Source organism: Schistocerca cancellata, chromosome 9, assembly GCF_023864275.1.
Source record: "Schistocerca cancellata isolate TAMUIC-IGC-003103 chromosome 9, iqSchCanc2.1, whole genome shotgun sequence".
In the NCBI taxonomy this organism is placed as follows: Eukaryota; Metazoa; Arthropoda; class Insecta; order Orthoptera; family Acrididae; genus Schistocerca; species Schistocerca cancellata.
The window spans coordinates 337,757,360-337,780,815 of record NC_064634.1 but is presented as its reverse complement, the minus strand read 5'-3'; the positions used below and the strand labels follow the sequence as shown (position 1 = coordinate 337,780,815).

At 42.1% G+C, this 23,456-nt stretch overlaps 1 long non-coding RNA gene across 1 annotated transcript in view; it reads left to right on the top strand.

Annotated features, from left to right (window-relative positions):
• Positions 1-23,456, top strand: part of LOC126101030 (uncharacterized) — a 676,417-nt gene that overhangs the window by 490,425 nt on the left and 162,536 nt on the right. Inside the window, exon 5 of the long non-coding RNA XR_007522246.1 lies at positions 13,571-13,604. This is a non-coding gene — a long non-coding RNA (uncharacterized LOC126101030). The remainder of the gene's footprint in view (positions 1-13,570; positions 13,605-23,456) is intronic.

The following is a 23,456-nucleotide window of genomic DNA, read 5'->3' as shown; positions in this document are numbered from 1 at the left end:
GTAACACTGCAGACACTGAAACTTCCTGGAAGATTAAAACTGTGTGCCCGACCGAGACTCGAACTCGGGGCCTTTGCCTTTCGCGGGCAAGTGCTCTACCATCTGAGCTACCGAAGCACGACTCACGCCCGGTACTCACAGCTCTACTTCTGCCAGTATCTCGTCTCCTACCTTCCAAACTTTACAGAAGCTCTCCTGCGAACCTCGCAGAACTAGCACTCCTGAAAGAAAGAATATTGCGGAGACATGGCTTATCCACAGCCTGGGGGATGAGTGAAAATCTCTACAGAAAAGTAATTCGCCCAAGAAAAAAGTAGCTCACAAACCACTTGTTCGATTATTGACAACTGCTTATCGGTGTGGGAGCCTCACCAGCTAAGATTAAAAAAGGAGATCCAAATAAGAGCTGTGTTTTCGCCACGAGTTTTAGCAAGCACGGGAGAGTCACGGACATACCTACCCAACGCCGGTAGCACAGATTACAAGAGAGGAGTTGCCATGACAGAGATGTTCACAGTTAAAATTTCGAAACGTATCGCTTCCATCCAACACATTTCACGAAGTTCTCACGACGGTAAAATCAGAGAAAATCTTACCCACATACGCTGTAAGGCGGATCGTGGAGCATTAGAAGCTCTTACGCCTAAATGAACCAGCTACAAGTTTTGATGTTTTGAGTTTGCCAAGGCAATTAGTATTCAGTATCGCAAACTTTCACGTTCTAAACTGAATGTTGGACAGTGTGCGAAATTTTTCGTATTTGTCCTGGTGTATGCCAAATCTACAGTTATTTCTGGTTATAAAGTGAACTAAATGCAGTGACAATTTGGCAAACCAAGTTGCAGACATAAGATCATATGAACCAAATGGCAATGATGCTGATACCGAGTGTGGTTCTAGTAATGAATAAATGACATCCTCTGACGAATCAGGTAGCGGACGTACGTTTTATACTTAAAATTACATAAACTTGGGTCAAATATGCGTAACACGTTGTCTAGTTGTGTGCAGTTGTATGAAGTTAAGGGCACACGCGAGAGAAAAACTAACTTTATGAGGGTGAGCTGTGGTGCTATATAGCACGTGAAGTGAGAACTTAGTAGTAAAATGTACGCATCAGTCCATAGCGGTAAGTTCCTGATTATCACAGCCGTCGAATATCGAGAACATCAAGAACGTCAGGAATGCAGCTGGTTCACTTTGGTAGGTCTCATATGCTAAAGATTTTGTAAACCAGGTCTCAGTTATCTTCCCACTTGCAGTAACTTCAACTATTTTGACGACAAGCTGAAATGTAACTAACGCATGCCATCCATACGAAAATTATAAATAATCAAAATATTCAAATTAAAAACCAAAACTTCGTTGTAGTGCAAATGAAGGACATAATTTCTTAAGCTCTTCAATGTAACATAATCTTTAAGAAACAAGAAAAAAATTTATGGACGAACAGCTTCGATGAACAACACACAATGATGAAGTGAAATACTATGATGTGGGTTTGACTAAGCAAGCAAGGGATCCACCAGCTGAATTTAACATCATTGCTCTGTATCAGGTATACCAACCCCCACCCCAAAAAAATGCAAGGAAGAAAGCCCTCGCCATGAATTATGAATTTTAAAATTATGTATCAAGTGATAGAATGTAGGAGGTTCCAATGATGGAAGAATACATGGCTGTTGTTTGGGTATAACATCTGTGATGAGATGGAGCTGGTGCTCAAGTTTCATATTTTCTCGGAACTGTAAAGTGTGTGATTTGCTTTAAAATCAAGTAAATAACATTGAACTTACGTCAGGAGTCTGTTGAATGCCATTTAGTATCCCCAATATTCACACTGGTTTTTTTCTAACTTCATTGCTGAATATCTCCAAACAAGTAATTTGTTGTTGGTTCACTCTGGCATATCATTCTCCTGATGTAAGATGATTGATTGAATATGGTCCTATACGTGTAGTGACGTCTTCGACCGTTGTTCAGTTCACTAAATATGCTGTTAATTCTAACGTAAAATACAACAGAATGATTTCTACAATGCTCCTGACATTTCTTTTTGGCGTTTTTTTTCTTTATTTTTGTCTAAGTGCAGCAGGTCGGAATGCTGACGCTCATTAGCGCACCAATGGTCACCCGGGATGAAACTGTTGCGAATCCTGGTCATCCATTCATGATCGCCATAATCTGACCAGCATGGTGAGAGGAGGTCCTGTAATGCTGTCCTATGATAATTGTAAACCTATCCGCAGTCCCTCATGAAGTCGAGGGCATGTGACACTCTACGGTGATCCGTTCAGAGGCTGAGGACATTTAACTGGGCACCATTGTTGGTTTTATTCGAGATGAGAAGCCTATGTCCCCCAAGCAGTGTTCCAGTGAACTCTCTTCCTTTCCTCCCATGCTCATTCAGGACCTCACAAATGTCCATCGCAATCATTCACATGATGCAATACATAATCCACAATTTATTTTTCGATAAGTATGAGTACTATAACCTCTACTGGGATCTCGACTAGACAGCAAAGCTGGGTAGAGTTATTTCTAACATTCGCTACAGTTATTCCTAACATTCATGCCTGAGTGTAAGACTGACGTAAATAAACAGGGCTTGAACATGGTATCCAGGTGTTGTATTACATGACAAGCTGAAAGTCATGGATCAAGACAATCAGGGTAATGCAGTATTTCTTGACTTCCGAAGAGCATTTGACTCAGTTGCGCTCCAGCGTTTGTTTTAGAAGGAGATTCCTCGACGTATGTAAAAATAATTTTACTCTTGTCTCAGGGAAGTGTTAATGACCTAGCAGACAATTTTAACTGTAACCTCAAACTTTTTCCAGATAATGCAGTTATCCATAGTGATGTACTAATGGGAAAACCTGCATAAATTAATCCATCACATTTTGGTAATGTTTCAGAATGGTGCATCAGACCGACAATTTGCTCCAAATGTGCAGGAAAATGAAATTCTGCGCTTCAGTCATTGCAGGAACGTAGTGTCCTATGACTACAATATCAACGAGTCACGATATCAATCACCCAACCAATACAAATAACAGTATGTAATTATTCAACAAAATTAACTGTATTACTACGTATTATAGGATCATTGAATGACCAAGCAAATGAGAGTTCTGCGACGACGTTCACTGTTTAAAAAAATTGCCAGGTGCGAGGGGAACTAGAGCACCGTGTGTTCCGTACAAAGTTAATTATGTGTGCCGACAGTTCATCCATTACGGAAGTCGAAGGTGTCCACGACTTCTGCCTGTTATCGACATTGATACTGGCAAAATATCGGTTCCACGGCTTCGAAGATGTTCGAGAATCTTTTAATTTCAAGCTTGAAGTTGGATAACAAATGACGGAAGAAATATTTTTTCGTCTGGTATAACAACATTCACAATTTTCTGATTCTTTTCCTTCACTTGTACTGTAAAACCTTCCTTATTCCCATATTTCATGATTCTACTTCAAGGGGAAGTTGCCTATAGGTTTTAATGAGTGAGTTTGTGAGCATCAAAATATGTAACATAAATGGCCGCATCTTTCCACTGAATTGACTTAGAAGCTACATTGTCTTCCATCGCCTACGGACCGTAGCTCTTAATATGTAGCACAAATTTAGCCTCGATATGTCAACCCGTTCCTAAGAAAAAGGTTTTTGAACAGTCGGACGGACGGACAGACAGACAGACACACAGACGGATGGACAACAAAGTGATCCTAAAAGATTCTGTTTTTACTAAATGAGGTACTGAATCCTGAAAATAAGTCAGCCGAATAAAGATGGCGTTATATGTGATACTACACTCGCAGCTACAGTCATGCAGTCAGAAATCACCATCCACGGAACATTCATCTTCATCCTATGTGCAATTCGCATAGATATAACGATACGATTACAGGCAGCACAGAATACAAGGAGAACTGATGGCATCAATTCTCCCTCGTTAAATTCCGCTCACAAATGTGCATGTACGTTTTACAGTTACAGCAGGTTTTATCCATCAGTTATTCGTTTAATAAACTACTGGATAACGGCGACGTTGTTTCTCCTAACAAAGCTCATTGTCTCTTCATCATTATAATGAGTCTCGCTAGCGCGACACTAAAGAAATCTGCTAATACCGTTGTAATGATTCGTCTCAGCCTTGGCCTTCTTATGCTCGTCGGAAGTCGTTAAACCCAAAGAACTGAATGACATCACACGGATATTCAGAGGCTGCATGCATCTCGTGTGAACAGTCGCCGCTGTGGCAATAACACAGAAGATCGCTCATCTAAGAAGTAGCACGTAGCGTCGCATTTCGCTCCACTGACGACATCAAGCAAGTTGCTGCAGTGGTTAAAGACGCTGAACGCGCGTTCGGGAGCTGCGGTCCTAAAATTCCCGTCCTACCTTCCGGATGTGGGTTGTTAGTGTTTTCTCTAAGTTATTTAAAGCCGAAATATAGTGCCTGACAGAAAAAGTGAAGCACGAAAAAAGGGGAGAAGGAAATGAAAGTAAACTTCTTGAGAGAGTATGTTATTTCAGTGCTTAGAAAATCAAGTCAGAATGGCAAAGAACTTTGTAGTATCGGCGTACTTAACGGTATGACATTGCTCTCCTTCTGACCGTGACGCAAGCACCATTTCGGTTGGAAAGGGTGTCGTGAAGACGTTGGTTCCTTTCCTGAGGAGAGACGGCCCACAAATGTTGTACCTGGTCCATGATATACTGTATACTGGCAGTGGGAGAATGTTGAGGTCTGTGGTGGTCCCAGACAAGTTCTATCACGGACAAATCTGACCATCTTACTAGTAACAAGAGTTCCTCAACATCAAGCAGACAGTGCATACAGAAATGTACCATGTGTGGACGAGCGTTGTCCTGTTGAAAAATGGCAATACCGTGCTGCAGCATGAGAAGTAACACAAAATGACGCACGATGTACGTGATGTACTGTTGTGCTGCGCAAGTTCCGTCAGTCACTACCGGAACTGAGCTAAAGTCATACCCGACGGCTCCCCACGCTGTGACGCCAGAGTAGCATTGCTGTTTCTCTCCGAAATAATGGAGGAAAGGGGCTTCTCCCTAGGTTGCCGCCATACTCGCTGACGATGGTCATCCTGGATACTGCAGAACGGCGAGTCATCTCTGAACACAATGCGACGCCATTCACCAGCAGTACATGACACCTGGGTTCACAGGACAGAGCGGATCAGGTTATGGTTGTGGAAAGGGACCAAAATCAGTTACTGTCAGTTGTACAAAAGACACAAACTTTATTTTCCTAAAAACACTTAATGACAAATGCCCTTAAAAGGAATCAAAACAACATGTCTGAAAGCCCGAACACAAGTTATTACAATTGCTTTAAGAAATACACGCGGCTGAAGGCCTGACTGAAATATTTGATTACCAGCTCAACTTAAGGCCACATACTGAACATAGAACAACTCAGGGGTTAAGTCCTGGATAGCAAGGATTTGCAATAGAGCAAAATTCCCCTTTTTTATTTTAAAAAATTTAGTTCAAACAAGAATATTCAAAGTTTTAACTTAAGACGGCTGAAGGCCTTATTTTAAAAGTAAAACAAACTAAATTAATAGGCGGCTGAAGCCCTCGCACCGTACTTGAGTAAAAAATCACAATCTAAAAACAACAGAACAATGGTGCTCAGAAGTGTTCCAAGGGTCGGCCATAGGAGGTAACGTAAAGTTAGGTGAGACAGGCAGCCAAGAATACGATTAAGTAATCAGATGGCAAACCGACCCAGGGACAGCTGAAGGACCGACCAACAACCTAATCAACTGCACTGCACCGACCAACGGCACGACAGCGGAAAATATCAGCCGAGGACGAAGATACCAGCAGCACTACGTCTTCAAAATTGGCTTCCAAAAGCAGCCAAGGCACGATAACCACTCAAAAATATGAACATCACCAAATGCTGTCAAACTACACGCGATACGGATAGCATCAACACGGAGAGCAAAAACACAATGCGGGAAACTACACTAATGCCCTCGCCGCGGAGACTTCCTCGCTGCACTGTCCCAACCGACCGACTGCCTACTCCAGTACGCAGACAGCATTAACATAACTGCTCAGTCGAAATTACACAAGCTAGACACAGTTCCACGAAAACACTTCCACAAGAACTTTAACAATCGTAAAAGCAACCACTGTGGAACAACCAGGACGAATGACAAGTCGACACACACAGAGAACCCGAAGCAATCGGCGACCAAATATACGTCGTCCGACGAGGCGACCGACCGAACGACCAACCACGGTCGTCCGCATTCAAGTCGTGTGTGTCAGCAACAGTCGGGCGAGTCTTTGCTGTCCGCAACTCTATCCCGACTCAACTCCATGTCCGATCGGAACTCCAGGACACGGTGACTCGGGCACAGTGGCTCGGACCCAACCATGCAGATGTAACTAAATCTTGTCCATTGTCCGCCCGACATCTCTGCACAAGGAAGGAACCGACCCACGTCCGGCAAGGTGACTAACTGATGAGGCCCAGAAACAGTCAAGAGACCAAATACACGTCGCCCAATGAGACGACCGACCGAACGACCAACAACGGTCGTTCCCACTCCAGTCTCCTTCCGTCGGACAGTGTATGTGTGTCGCAAGCGGTCGGCGAGTACTGGCTGTCCGGACTTCACTGGTACTGCGTCCCCACTGATCCCTCGACACACGACGATCCGGAAATACTAGCGGTCTCTTCAAAGATAATACGACAGTACTCTTACCATACGCTCTGCTGCTGCCACTCACGGGCAAGCAAGCCAGCAACTTAGTGACGCCAGTAAATCGAATAAGAAACGAGGCGACAGTAAATCGAATAAGAAACGAGGCGACATTTCCGTAAAGAGAAGCTGTCAAGCAAGAAACGGCATGAACACGAGCCGCGCACGGCTCCGTACATGCTTCCCAGTCACGGTGCCAATCTGAAGACACGCTTGTTCTGTAGTGTTAACGGCAGCTTATGAAATGGACGGTAATTCTGTAGTTGGGCTACTGCCAGTCTCCGACCAATGATGGGGGATGACACAGAATGTGCTCGGACGGCAGGCTTAGATGCAAACCGATTAGCATGTGCTGGGTGCATAATACCGCGATCGTCCCTTCTGGTGGTAATACGTGATAGACCTGAACCTGGACAACGAGTGTGCCTGCCTCACGACCCCTATAGTCCATCACTGCGCCACTGTCACGTACAAAAGCCCACAAATATGAACACTGCCGATCAAATGGAGACCCGCAATGAGGCCCCTTCCAAGCTCTACCAGGTGCTGATAACGCTTTCACGTGATTACGCAGCTTGTCTGTGTTCTTCATAGAGATCACTCAACGTCTTACGCTGTTCTCGCCTCTTACGTACTCTACCAGGCTTGGTAACAACAGTAAACATGAACAACACTAATGCACACTAGTGACCATTCTCTCAGTCGCGAGAAATTATCACTCAAATCGTTTACGTACTTGCCGATGGTTTGCAAGCGTGCGAGTTGAAATCCGACATCCGATCATATCTGCTGTACGCTTCACTTAAGATAATAATAATAATAATAATAATAATAGCCAGTTACCTTCCCCGCCTTTAATCTTCCTTCCGGTTTCGTTATTATTATGCATTGTTCTATGTTGAGAACCAAGGCATAGTATCGGATACGTACGTACTTAGATGCTGTTTAGCTGGTTGCATTTGCGGCGTGGGAGGCATGCAGACCTTGAACTGTACTATGAAAGCTCACAACTCAAAAAGTACGGACAAAGCGTGCATATCCCTCTTCACAGGACCGCATGCGTCAGGCAAATAAACTCTACTACCAAATCTATTATGCGGTGCCCTAGCCATATTGTTGATTTATGAAACAAATTAGTAACTCAGCCTCAACTGTATATTCTTTAATATTCGATTATGCATGACGTGCTTAAAAACAGCAGCATGATCCCCAAAACTTATTGTGCCCAGTGGAATGATAAAAGATAAAAATTCAGACAAGATAGAATTGTTTAATTTTTTTGTATAAATGAACAGAAGTCTTCATGATGCGATTAAACGAAAGACATAGCAATGTTAACAAATCCTTCTAAACGAAATAAATGTAGCCGTAGTAAAGGAATACGTAATATAACTACGTGTAAGAGTTTACAGTAAAAGTAAACAACACACTAGTAATGAAGTATGCTAGAAAGCGAGCCAAAGAACTCCACTCAGGTGAGAAACGAAATCGTGAAAGAATTTTCTGAAGCTATGCGCCTTCGGCATAGTAAAATACGGATCATTGAGAAACTGAAGAAAAATACTCTGATAGCTTTCGAAATGTGGTCCAACTAATGTTTGGGCACTGATAAGTGAGAAACGGAAAAAAAGTTTCATGAAGAATATGGCAGAATGACGTCTGCGGGGAACTGCTCCTGGAAACAGGAATTAGATATGGGATACGAGCTAAAACAACGAGGAATAAGCGGTAGAAGGAAAAAATTATAGGGGTACAAATAGATTATAATATCTAAATTACGTTAGGGGGAGGGGAGGGGTGTATTGTAGAGAGGCAAAGAATAGGTTAAGAAAGGAAGACATCATTACGAGACTGGAAGTACTTTAACAAAAATAAATAAATCCAAGAAAGGAAAAATTTTAAAAAAAACGCAAACAAAAACATATTAAACATCGCTTCAAGACTTCGTCGAGTTTATATATTCCATTATTCATAAGCAAATTTTACACTCATCAATAATAACAGGAAACTCTTGCTTTTGTTCATGATGAAGAATGTTCTACTGTGTACAAAAAAACGACAATAGTAGAGATCTTTTTATATTTGTGCACGTAAACTGTGCTTGCATCAAAAGTAATTACTTTGGTTACATAAAACCGCGGAAGTTACAAGAACAACTACTTTCTATAACTTATACAATGCAATTTATATTTTGTAAAAATATATAATGCACAATGGACCAACGCTGACCGATGTGCGGTTCTAAATGTGTCCAAAACAAACAAATAAAAAAAAGCAAGGCTAAGTCGTCGGTTCCCAGTTTCTCTCTCACACATTCATTTATGTTTCTTTCGCTACCAGCACAACCGATAATTCTACCATTTACTACGTTATTTATGTACTGTACCAAATCGATCGAACCGTAGTTTTCGTAGAGCGCAACTCTATTGTAAAACAAGCATTCTCTTTTCCAACACAACTAACGGTCTATTGATGACCGACGCTAAGATCGCTTGAGACTGTTTTGTCTTTGCTCCGTACTACTGTTGCACATGTCACACTTATTCGGACAAACACTGTGTACTGAACGTGTTGATTACTCAGCAAAATTCTTTTTAGCTCTGATCGCAAGGATTAATATGCTAACGAAAGCCACTGCGCTGTTAAAAATATTACGTCACAGGCTTTCAGACTGTATCCACGGTTCGTAACGAGTAACAGAATTCTACATAGTACTGCGTTTTTTCAAACTCTTTTCAAATCATTCTTTTCATTCCTTCTGAAAAGAAGTGAACAGCACATTACTTACTCAAAAAGCAGAAATTCCTATTTACTACCATTTTAACGCCAAAAAATGATTCTATCTATTACGCCTAAAAATAAGAGCTTTAACAACGATTCCAGTTTCTGGGTCATCCGATAACAAGCTAACTTGGTTTCGTAAAGTATTTGCATTCGGCGGAAGTGATGTATTGAAATGTATGCGTTTTCTGTAATTGACAATACATTTATGTTACCAACATCTCCTTTCATCTTGGATTACTTGTTAACAATAAATACGTAGAACGCTCTATTCCCTTCGCCTCTGCATAGCTTATTTACCATACGCAGCTCGCTGTTTATTGCTGCATTTTCGAAAGTTCATGGCCGTATCAGGAGCGTGTAATAGCACACCCTTGACTATATTCAGCAGCATTAAAGTGATTACACATCGTGTTCCACATACAGTCCTGGTTTTTAATTCGTCACTGCCTTCTAAGTGGAGAAGGTGGCGAAGATAATTATCGCTGCAAACGATGCAACCTCGGCGTGAGCGTGTAATGTCACTAGAACTAAGGGTAATTTTCCAGTGACCAAAAGGCCCCGCACAGCACGATGAAGAAACTTTTCTGTGCGACTTTAGGTCATGCGTTTGAGACTGCTGCATCTGGTGGTACTAATCTGATTGCTAGATAAATTGGCATGTTTAGTGCCTGCTATTCCGTAAAATTCTTGCGTGTTAACGTCATTATTATAATAGTGAATCCTTGACAGCTTTCAACTCCGTACAGGGCGGAGAAATGCCAACGAATCGCAGGTGGGTGAAGGAAGATTAAGATGCAATGACTCGTCACCTGTGAGACCGTAAGATACGGAGCACCAGTTCGCGCTGGGGAAGGAAATAGGCAGAGTTATTCTTAAAGCAACCGTCCCAGTACGTGCTTCAACCGGTTTAGGAAAACTGCGGAAAACATAAATTTGGTCGGCCGGGCAAGGATTTAAACTCCAGTGTTCAAAATACGAATCTAGTGTTGAAAGGAGTCTACCGGGGCACACTTGTATGTGGCACCCGAATATGATAATAATATTAACGTAAACTAAATTGAAACTAGTGTACTATAAACAATGTAGGTCTCTGATAGGCTTTATAATGCGGATCGCTGACTGTGCATGACCGCAGAGCCGAAGATACTGCTTTTGGTGAGAGGGCTGGAGTAAAGAGCGCTTGGCGCACAGTAGTAAGTAGCTGTCTATGAATGAAAGAGGATGGTATAGGCAGTTTTGTGGTGTGCTCTGTGAAGCCGCCAAGTGTTAGATTAATGTAGGAATTACGAGAACATGGAAGTAGAAGTCTATATGCAAGCAAGGTAACGATGTTAAATAATAACGATTTTCGTTTTTCCAGCACGTTAGTATAGATAAGTTGGCTGATAATTTCTAATTGTTGAGTAACCCCAGAATGTACGTAAACTGATTGATACAAAGACTAATTAGATATTTCACTTTTGTAGTCTTTCTAAGACTTGCTAACAGAACTATATGTAATTTGATGATTTGCATTTATGCTGGTTTAGTGAGGTTAGATAATACTTGCTGTATAAATCTCAGCCGGCCGGGGTGGCCGAGCGGTTCTAGGCGCTACAGTCTGGAACCGCGCGACTGCTACGGTCGCAGGTTCGAATCCTGCCTCGGGCATGGATGTGTGTGATGTCCTTAGGTTAGTTAGGTTTAAGTAGTTCTACGTTCTAGGGGACTGATGACCTCAGAAGTTAAGTCCCATAGTGCTCAGAGCCATTTAAACCATTATAAATCTCGTTCGTGAATCAATTAGTAAATATGATGTATTTTTCTGACCAATGTAACTTCAGTTGTCAGATGTTTTTGAAAAGACGAACTTAAATAGCTATAGCTATTTTTATTTAATTTAAGCCAGCTTACTATTTAGTTACTTGTAAATGGCCAACTTGTAGAAACAGAGAAACCATGTTTGCGGAACGTGTAAACTGACTTGTTCCACGTCATTTCTATAAAAATCCGTGAAGATGATAAACACAACACATAAGTTACTAGCTTGCAGTCGTACAAACATCGAAATTGTTAATCTTTGGAGCAGTTGAGGAAGGTTTTATGTAGTCACGATACCTGATGTGACACTCAAATGAGCGTATGGTGGAGTTGTTGGATGCTTGGCAAAACAGATGAAAATTTACCCTATCATTTGTGTGAACTGTTAAATTTTATGGATGCGGTCTGCTGGTCTGAGGCTTTCTTGCCATATCTGATCTCGGAACAACAACTTCGGTGTCACAATAACGTTGGTTTTTGACAAAATCCGTTTAATAGTAACGTGGTCCCTATCCAATAGGTTTTATTCCTCTGGTAGAAGAAAACTTTGATTTTTCTGAACTATTTTGTTCAAAAGCTGTGACCTCATCGCATATCTTTGGAATAAATTGTAAAGTCCGTCGCATGCCATATCGGTTTCATCTAACACCTGGCAACAACTGTTTGCTATGCTTAGGAAAGAACAGAAGAGAAAACTGAATGTGAAATTTATCAGAAGGTCCAGGAACCATTCTCTGACGTTAATAGTAGTAATCAGTTGCATCGGTGAGATCCTTGGAATGAACTACAACAAATGTTCAGAAATTTCTGCCCTCGTAATTTATGCCACTGCCACGCTTTTCGTGTATCTGCGCTGCAAAATGACTGCTATAATTATTGTATTTGCGTATTCTAAGAATAGATTGACCCATAACACCGAAAACCGCTCTCGTCATTGCTCAACAGTCATAAAATGCGATAAAAAGTGTTCATTGAGTATGTTGGCTTTGCAAAAAAAAAAAAAGTGCGGAATTGTTTTAGAGTTCGTACTGTCCTCCGCGGTTTCTATCTTGTGGTTCCCCTAACTTTCTGCTGGTAAAGTAACACGTACATTGAGGCCATTGTTAAACCCTACCCCCACCCGAGACAGTAATAGGCCTCCAGCAACATCACTGCTGATATAACGTTGAACTTTTCTCTTAAAAGGAGGACACACGGAACTTTGGCGACGATGCATCTCGCCAAATCAACCGCCCGGTTGATAAAACACCGATATTCTTGATCTTGTTTTTGAAAGCGAGGACTGACGTTGTCGTCCGTAGACGTGTACGTCTCTAAGACCTGCACACATGTCAAAGTCTCTTGATCTCGGAAAAAGGTTTTGGTGAAATGGAGATTTTTTGGGACATACTGCTGGAGGAAACATTGTTGTACATGGTAGACGTTGAAGGTGGCTGCAACCAAAGTGACAGAATAACTCGATTGGCAATACTGAATAAACAAAGTGGGTGGTGGAACATAAACCCACCTTTCGAGTGAGAGAAGTTTCCCTAAGCTTCAAGAGAAGACAGAAAAGCATTTCTCCTGTCTGAGACTTTTTGTTGAAGATTTTTTCGTTATACATAAATGAACGGTCGAGAGCGTAGATGGGTTGTCTAGCAGAGACTGACTACAGATTTTGCAATAATCTTCAGCCGCCGCTTGTCATGAAATACACTTACGCATAACGGTAGTGTCTCAAAGCCATAAATTGCATCTTGACTTGTGGATTTCGCAAATACGTAACATAATAAATTTTACTCGCCCCATTAAGTCATTTGTATTTTATACTTGCAGCTTATGCAACTGACCTGTCTTTATACGTATTATTACCACTGTCATACTCGATAAAAGGGAGGCGAGCGCTTGCTCACACACACACACACACACACACACACACACAAGTACACTTTTAACTTTTGATATGTGACAATGGCAGCATATTGCAGAATTAAATTAAAAATAGTTGCAATCCCTCTGTTCCAACCAAGGTCTTCTACCGGCCTACGGGGTCCTCAAAAGTAGAGAATGATAATGTCAAAAGATCAATTAGGTATTGACAAGTTAACATGCAGTTTGTTCTATGTTCACCCAGAAAAGTATAGTAGTGCTCACTAGATAAGTAGTTTTCTAACGAAGGAGTAGAGGGCACAGTTCAAAGCCATTCGAAAAAATGATAATTTCTCAGTCCCAAATTTCATTAATTGTATGTATGTTTCAGGTGGAGTATTGGGAGATCCAGTGATCCGATCTAAGTAAGTAACCAACTTTAATTTGTAACAGATTTTGTAGAGACCGCAGCCAGTCACAATTGTTTTCATTCCTCCAACTTCATCGTCACCACGTAATTGTAACAATACAAAAACGCTTAGAATTTTCTGTAGTATCGTTTAGTATCAGCGTGCTTTGCAGGCTGCTTGCGGAGAAACAAGTATAATATATTTGAGGGAACGTCTAGTTCATTTACTAGTCTGTTGTTAAATGTAAATAATTATCAATTCTGGTCAATAGTGGCCATCAATATGGACCTTCGAATTTTTGTTGTCAGATGTTTACAGTTTAGCAAAGTACACTAACAACACGTTGTTTATTATATACAAAGCCAATGTGCACTAAAATCAAGACGATGATCAAAACAAAGGTTTTTTTTACCACTACTGATGTATAGATGGTGGTGATATTTGTTACTTTCTAACGGCTTCTGCGTAAATATTATCAGCAGCAATAGTGATGTCGAGACGTGATTTATTTTGGTCGCCATCTTGAGTCTAGTGCACAGCGGTGCTATATGCATTAAACAACATGTTGTTTACGAGGTAAAAAACAGTGGAAAATCTGTTGTTGACGAGATCAGAAACAGTGGAAAACATTTATTAAGCAGCAGTGCATCTACAGATTTACTGATAGCGTCGTGACTGTAGTATTGAGTCTTTCCGCTTTACAAATTTACTGGTTGCTTAAATTTCCAACTCTTCAAGTAGATCGTGGTTTGTTCTTAACTATGGTACTGAGAGTTTGGTATATTTCACGCGTTTTACGAGACAAAACCGGTACACAGGCCAAAAAATTCATGAAATGGACAAATCCTACAATATCCTATATACGATAGTTTGTTTGTATGAAAACTATCAAATTTTTCGACAGAATGAGTTCTGTAGCCACAACATGTCAAGCAACATTGCAGAAGCCCTGCTGCTATGTACTTAATTTTTCATGAAGAGCGTGATTACTGAGACGGGATCTAACATCACTCTATTTACGACAGTCATGGCTATTTAAATTGTAATAATTTTATTTCCAGGCTCATTAACTTGATTAGTTTCTTGACTGTTTTGCTGAATTTGCTACAAATGAAGAGGCTATTCCTGGAAAATAATGTAATCGATTTATGCCCTAAGCCTTCAAGAAATAAGGCAGAGTTCATCGAAGGTGTAGCGCGAACAAGGGCTTAATTTTTATTTGGCACGAGTCTACGGTGTCCAGGGCATGACGTTAAACTGCGTCCAAAACCGAGTGACCACCGGTATAAGTGGTTCCCATCTACCAAGTGCCAAGGGTCTCCTTGGAGGGCGAACGAGCGGGTGAGTTGCCCTTGGGATGAGAACGCGTCCCTGAAGGCGCGGAAGAACCAGGTTGGTCAACGGCATCAGAATGTGGAAGGCAACGAGAAACCACCACAGTAAAGATCCTGTGGATTTCTCTAGTTACGGCTGTGTTCATAACCAAAATTTCCGGGGTTTCAAGTCTCCCCCAGTCGGATCTCGGGGGAGTTGGGGGGGGGGGGGAGCAGTTTTGAGCAACGCTATCACAAAGAACAGATTATCATTAAAAGATAGTACATAGATAAGCACATGCAATGTGAAGACGATAGCTCAGACTGGAACTGGAAAAATCAACAATGCAATCCAAGAAATGGAAAGAATGAGCACTAAGATCACGGGCATTAGTGAAATGCGATGGCCAGGTTCAGGTTCTTGTAACATCAATAAGCACAGAATTTACTAATCAGGAACATCTAATGCACAGTATAAGTCTTGAGTAGGATTTATAGTATCGAAAGCAATCGCAGAATGTGTCACTAATTGTGTTCCTGTTTCAGAGAGAGTGATGTTACTCCTAATAAGTGCTCTACCCGCACAACTGAACACTATTCAGGCCTACGCTCCAACAACAGACCATAGTGATGAAGAAGTTGCAGAATTTTATTCCAAAATTTCAGGTATTTTGCAACAACTACCGAAGAAAGATCTTACAATAATTATGGGAGATTTGAATGCCAAACTAGGAAGGGGATCCGAAGGCGACATTATAGGTCACTTTGCACTTGGTGAAAGGAATGAGAGAGGCGAACCACTCAGTGCATTTGCAGGAGAGTGGAGATTCGTAGTAACTAACACATTCTTCACACTACCACCCAGAAGACTCTACACCTCGAAGTCCCAAAGAGATTCAGACGAAAATATTACCCGGAATCTGATTATGTCTTGATAAATCAAAGATATATGGTAGAAACAGCTGTCTCTCAATGAACAACCTATCCAGGTGCCGACATTAACTCAGACCACGTTCCCCTAGTTGGCGTCTTTAAAATCAGAATGAAGAGAGTTCAAAAGAAAAAAAGTCAAAATGTATGATACCCGCAAATTGAAGGAATCTTCCATAAGAAAAAATGAGGGAGTTCATCTTAATAATGAACTAAATACTCTGTGAGGTAACTTGTGCACCGAAGAGAAAATTAGGAAGGTAAACTCTATAGTCGAATCAGTTGAAGAAGAAAATCAGAAATCCAGTGTCACCAAAAAGAAGTCATTGGTGACTGAAGAGATACTTAAAATGATGGACAGAAGGAGGAAAGTGAAAAGTAATCCTGATGAACACAAGAATATCAACTAGGAGATCAGGAAATAGATACGAGAAGCTAAGACAAGAGAAATACAGGAACAATGCCATGAAATAGAGAAATTACAATTGAAGCATGATAGTTTCAATATTCACAAAAAAAGGTCAGGGAAGCGACAGGAAAATTCAGAAAAAGGACAGGAAACAGGTTGGCGAACAATGAAGGAAAAATAACAGTTGGACAAGATGAGATTAAAGAAACATGAAAAACATACATAGAACAACTCTTTTATGACAACCGACCAGAACGTCCTCAAATATATTACGAAACAGGACCTAGAATTCTGCTGCAAGAAGTACAAGCTGCAGTAATTGGAATGAAAGATAGTAAATCACCTGGTCCCGACAATGTGAATGCCGAAAATCTCAAGCTGCTCTGTGAGTATAATTTAAAATGGTCGACTGCAATATTAAATGACGTCTGCGTTGCTGGTAACATTCTACGGGAGAGGCTTAAATCCTAATCTATTACACTGCCCAAAAAGCCCGGAGCTAAGACTTGTGGTGAATACAGGTCCATCAGCCTCATCTGTCACCTGCTAAAGATCTTCCTGAGGGTCAGTCACCAAAGAATTTACAAGATCTGTGAAGAACAAATTTCTTCTTCGCAGTTTGGTTTCAGAACTGCTTTTGGCACGCGCGAAGCATTATTTAGTATCCAGGTACTATTTCAAACGTGCAAAGACATGAATTCTGTCATTTATGCATGCTTTATTGATTTTCAGAAGGCTTTCGATAGAGTAAAACACCGGAAGATGGTTGACATTTTAAGAAGCAATGGTTTGGATGATAAAGACCTACGTATAATTGTGAACCTATATTGGAACCAGTCGGCTTCTGTGAGGCTGGACAGAGAAAATACAGAAGACATAGACATTCTACGAGGTGTAAGGCACGGTTGTATATTATCCCCACTGATTTTCAACATCTGTTCAGAACACATCTTTAAGGAAGCTCCTGATGAAGTGGAGATAGGAGTGCTCTTAAACGGAAAATATATCAACAACATCCGATATGATGACGACACAGTAATATTTTCTGATAGACTTGTCGATAGACTTTCACAAAGAAGCTCTGAATATGGTCAACCCTCAAAAACCGAAAACAATTAAAATCAGTAAAAACAGAGTCCCTGCATGTGACATTAAGATAGGCCAAAATCACATAGATCAAGTACATAAATACACGTACCTTGGCACTACAATAAATGACCAATGGGATCTTTCTGATGAGATGAGAAATCAAACTGGAAAAGCCAGGGCTGTCTTCAATAAGTAACCTTTTCAAGAATCGTGGCTGAGCAATGACGACGAAGATCAGACTTCTACGCTGCTACGTATTTTCCACCCTCTTCTATGGCAACTCTGACAGATCGTTGGATTAGCGGCTGGAGGCTTTTGAAATGTGGCTGTACAGGAGAATGCTAAGAACACCGTGGATCGCTCATGCAGAATTATGCTTCTCCATACGATAATACCTGCACCAACCAAATTATCATTTTCGATCAACTTCCTGGGTCCATTAGTGTTTCCACCCCTCGACATGTCAGGGTAAATCGATAACCGCTACTAAGATTTAATCTGATCGCATCCGAGAAGAGCACGCGACCCCACTCCTAGTTTATCCAGTCCCTCCGAAGCCATCGCAAATGCCGCCGCCGATGAGCGGGTGTCAGTGGAATGGCTGCGTGTTGGCCCTCGGGATGAAAGGTCACACCACCCATACAGTCGCCGCGCCGCTGTTGAACATCAGATAGCAAGCTATGCCTCGCTGTCGTGCACCCGCTATTTGACACGGCTCCCTTCATGCCAGATGCTCAATGTAGCGGTAGCCTGCTGCTGTAGCTGACCATGGACCACCACCACATTTCCTTGTGGAAGCTGTGCCTGTGGTGCAGAAAGTTTCCCATAAACGTGAAACAGTGCTGTGAGCAATACCAAACGCCGGGGCTACCTCATCACTCTTCGTCCATCTTTCACTTTCCCCTTGATTCTTCCCCGTGTGAAGTCATCCAGATGTGTCTCCAGGCCATACTGTAAGGAAGAATACAACCACAGCGCTCCATAACTCTTCGCCGATTGACACGCTCTGTCTTTTCTCCTTCCTCCAACTGACTCGTGGCTTGCCCCATTTCACGCTAAAGTCGCGTTAACCTGATTCATGTGGCGTCAAGCTTTCTGTGCACGACTGGGAGACCTCTGGCAGCATGCTCCCACACTTTTATTTGCTTCCACTGAGTAGTTAATATGTTACGTTACTTTCCCTATCTCGTCATTTTGCAGAGCAGTGTATAATAAAAAGGGGGAAATCAATATTGATACAGAATTTGCTCTCCAACACACTAAGTAATTGGCTTGCAGAGTACATACAATGAACCGTGAAAGAAACTGGTACAGACATGCGTATTCGTATACAGAGATATGTAAACAGGTGGAAGACGGCACTGCAGACGAGAACACCTATAGTATAGAATAACAAGTGCCTGGCGCAGTTGTTAGTTCGGTTACTGCAGCTACAATCGCAGGTTATCAAGATTTAAGTGAATATGGTGTCATGGCACGAGCCATGGGACACAGCACTCCGAGGCAGCGATAAGTAGGATTTTCCCGGACGACCATTTCGCGAGTGCGCCGTGAATATCAGCAATCCGGTAAAACATCAAATCTCTGATATCGCTGAGCCGGAGAAAGCTGCAAGAACAGGACAAACGACTACGGAAAAAACCGTTCAGCCTGACAGAAGTGCAACGCTTCCGTAAATAGCTGCAGATTTCAATGCTGGTCCACCAACAAGTGCCCGCGTGCGGAACATTCAACGTAACATATCGAAATGGACTTTCAGAGCCGAAGGTCTACTCGTGTACCCTTGATGACTGCACAACACAAAGCTTTACGTCTCGCCTGGGCCCGTCAACACCGACTCTGGACTATTGATAGCTGGAAATACATATGTTGCCTGGTCGGACGAGTCTCGTTTAAAACTGCACCGTGGATCCTGCATGTCAACAGGGGACTGTCCAAGCTGGTCGAGGGTCTGTAATGGTGTGGGGCGTCTGCAGTTGGAGTGATATGTGCCCCCTGATACGTCTAGATACGATTTTGACAGGTGACACGTACGTAAGCAACCTGTCTGGTCACCTGCATCCATTCATGTCCATTGTGCATTCCAATGGACTTCGGCAATTCCAGCACGACGATGAGACACCCCACACTTCCTCAATTGCTACAGAGTGGCTCCAGGAGCACTCTTCTGAGCTTAAACGCTTCTGCTGGAAGCCAGACTGCCCAAATATGGACATTATTGAGCATATCTGGGATGCCTTGTAACGAACTGTTCAGAAGAGATCTCCACCCCCTCGTACTATCCATGGTGTCAGTTCTCTCCAGCACTACTTCAGACATTAGTGTAGTCCATGGCACGCCGTGTTGCAGCCCTTTTGAGTGCACGCGGGGGCCCTACATGATATTCGGCAGGTGTGCAAGTTTCTTTGGCGCTTCAGTGTACGTAAATACAGAAACCAAACAACTCCGTTCCGGCAACATGATGTGTGTTTACATTATCGGCAATCCACTATACGTATCCAACATCGGAGAGCAAACTGTTATCTGCTCTGGAATTCCGCGTTGAGATGACACCCGCTGAACTTTCTACACTACTGGCCATTAAAATAGCTGCACCAAGAGGAAATGCAGATGATAAACGGGTATCCATTGGACAGATATATTATACTAGAACTGACATGTGATTACATTTTCACACAATTTGGGTGCGTAGATCCTGAGAAATCAGTACCCAGAAAAACCACCTCTGGCCATAATAAAGGCCTTGATACGCCTGGGCATTCAGTCATACAGAGCTTGGATGGCGTGTACAGGTACAGCTGCCGATGCAGCTTCAACGCGATACCACAGTTCATCAAGAGTAGTGACACGCGTATTATGGCGAGCCAATTACTCGGCCACCATTGACCAGATCTGGAGAATGTGCTGGCCAGGGCAGCAGTCGAACACTTTCTGTATCCATAAAGGCCAGTGTAGGACCTGCAATACGCGGTCGTCCATTATCCTGCTGAAACGTAGGGTTTCGCAGGGATCGAATGAAGGGTAGAGCCACGGGTCGTAACACATCTGAAATGTAACGTCCACTGTTCAAAGTGCCGTCAATCCTAACAAGAGGTGACAGAGACGTGTAACCAATGGCACCCCATACCATCACGCCGGGTGATACGTCAGTATGGCGATGACGAATACACGCTTCCAATGTGCGTTCACTGCGATATCGCCAAACACGAATGCGACCATCATGATGCTGTAAATAGAACCTGGATTCATCCGAAAAAATTACGTTTTGCTATTCGTGCACACAAGTTCGTCGTTGACTACACCATCGCAGGCGCTCCTGTGATGCAGGGTCAAGGGTAACCGCAGCTGATTGTCCATGCTGCTGCAAACGTCGTCGAATTGTTCGTGCAGATGTTTGTTGTCTTGCAAACATCCCCATCTCTTGACTCAGCCATGCGGATAAGATGCCTGTCATCTCGACTGCTAGTGATACGAGGCCGTTGGGATCCAGCACGACGTTCCCTCCTGAACCCACCGATTCCATATTCTGCTAACAGTCATTGGATCTCGACCAACGCGAGCAGCAATGTCGCGATACGATAAACCGCAATCGCAACAGGCTACAATCCGACCTTTATCAAAGTCGGAAACGTGATGGTGCGCATTTCTCCTCATTACACGAGGCATTGCAACAACGTTTCACCAGGCAACGCCAGTCAACTGCTGTTTGTGTATGAGAAATCGGTTGGAAACTTTCCTGATGTCAGCACGTTGTAAGTGTCGCCACAGGCGCCAACCTTGTGTGAATGCTCTGAAAAGCTAATCATTTGCATATCACAGCATCTTCTTCCTGTTGGTTAAATTTCGCGTCTGTAGCACGTCGGCTTCGTGGTGTAGCAATTTTAATGGCCAGTAGTGTATATGTACCCCTAACTTCAAAGTCATAGACGTACTGAGCCTAAACCCAATACTGCACGTTGTTTCATTCGTTTTCGCGTTGCATAATTGCACAATTGCACAATTGATATGTACTAAGTCACTACACGTAATAACAAAGAGAATAGTCGCGGAGCAGAAAGAAAACCTTTTTAATCACTTTTCTTGTAATGCAAAACATGAATACCACTCTTGTGTACATTGGAATGTTGTATTCGGTTTCGAGGTATCGAAATAACTTTTTGTCCTTACATTTGCACATCATACAAAATAGTGTCACATGCAGCAATAATACTAGCCTTGGCAATCCAGATTTTGTAATTATTTGCTGTTTAAATGCATCACCGTTCATCCACATTACTGTGTGCTTGCACCCAAGATCCATGAGGATGGCAAAAACTGACAAACTTATTCATCGCTTCTAATTTTTCTCGCTAAGTGTGTGGTGGTGATGCTGCTCTGTTAGCAGCGAATTAAGTCGCTACTGTAGGAGAAGTAAATTATTCGTCTGTCTGGTGTGACGCGAGAGGAAGTAGAAGACAACCAGAGGCCGTCCCTTTAAGTCGATTACTCGGTATAGTTTTTGCGCTCGGGGACGCCACGACGAACAGTTAATGTCGGACTGTGTGTGTAGAAATCCTGTCTTACGACTAAAATAATTGCAACAACACACTGTAAGCTAGTCAACAGTTTCGTAGAAGGTGTTCATAAATGTCAAAGCACTTTAAATATGTTGAACTGGAAACGGTAATATTATTTTCACGATGTTAACAACGTGACGACATAGGCCAGATTCCGCTGTAGATAGCGTCTGCTAAAGGAAATGCCGAGAAAGAAATATGCGACCTCGGATGTAAAACCGTTTTTTTTTTCTGCAGTCGACGCTAATTAGATATCTGCATGGCATTTATGGTTGAGCTCGCTTCTACAAGTATTTTAACATTTCCCTACTCTGTGGCGCTACATTTCAGCGCTTAGTTGTTGTCAACTTCAGGATCTATTCTGGGGGTAAACATCAGTTTTCTGAACAAATCTGAAAGCAGCTGACCTCACCATGTGAAGCACATGTCGTTCTGCGTTTTCTGCACTTATAAAATAAGGTTGGGCAGGAAAATCTTAAAACTGTGCTTATTACGGTTCTAGTAACACCAGAATCTATGAAAATCCATGAAATGTTAGAGATTTCCTTAACTCGATTTCTTCACACACATCACTTTGGCTAGTTACTGATTCCTCCTTAGAAGAAAAAAAAGTCACCAACTTCAGTGAGTTTTAGTGATCACAATTACAGCTAAACTGAAGTTACTTACTTCTGCAGAGAACTGGTGTAGTTAAGAGTTAAACTTGCTCTTTAAAATGTGTCTTTTGACGTTGATCACGATCAGCTCTTGTGCGAGCCTGTTGATAACCTGTACTGCAGAGTAATACATTCATTTCTCATTGTTGGCGAGCTTTCATAATCCTGTAACTTACTTTGACAAATCGAATATTCAAACTACGAAGAGGACGACTAATAAACGAATCTAGTAATAGAAAGGCAATTGTCCAAGGTAGAAAATGGGACTCGCTTTGAAGCGAGAAAATCACAAAATTGTGGTTGATGAGACTAGGACTCGTGGACGCCATGAGCAGATACTACGGTACGTTGTATAGTGAGGCTACAGAGTTTACTGCACACTACACATTTTAAATGAATGATAAAACTATAGTTATTGAAGGTATTATATCTTCAATAGTTATAAAGCAGCTACGAAGAGTATGGCTAGGCAAATGAAGAAAGAAAAACTGTGATGTTAAGTCAAACCTGATTCTTATTATGAAGAGGAATAATTCCAGTGGTGATAAATCTTTTGTCCACAGTGCTTCGAAGGTAACTCTGAAACCACTAAAACCAACCCGTTGAGACTTATGACGCCAAATACGCGTTACCGCTAAAGCTCGAAAGTCGTTAATGAGAGCGTTATCTAGGTAATGTACTGGTTAATTGACATACTCCGTTAACGTGCAGCATCAAGAGTTTTCCGCATATTAGCTGGGTAATGTGAACATTAACGGCTTCCTTATCGTTAAAGTTCGAAAGTTTGTTTCTCTCATTTCCTTTCCCTACTCCTTCCGCTCTCCCTCCATTTTTAGTTTGGTTTCGTTGCATTTCAGAAACAGACGCCAGCTGGAACTCATCGGATATCAGTCTCAAGCGGGTGGAAAGTGTCT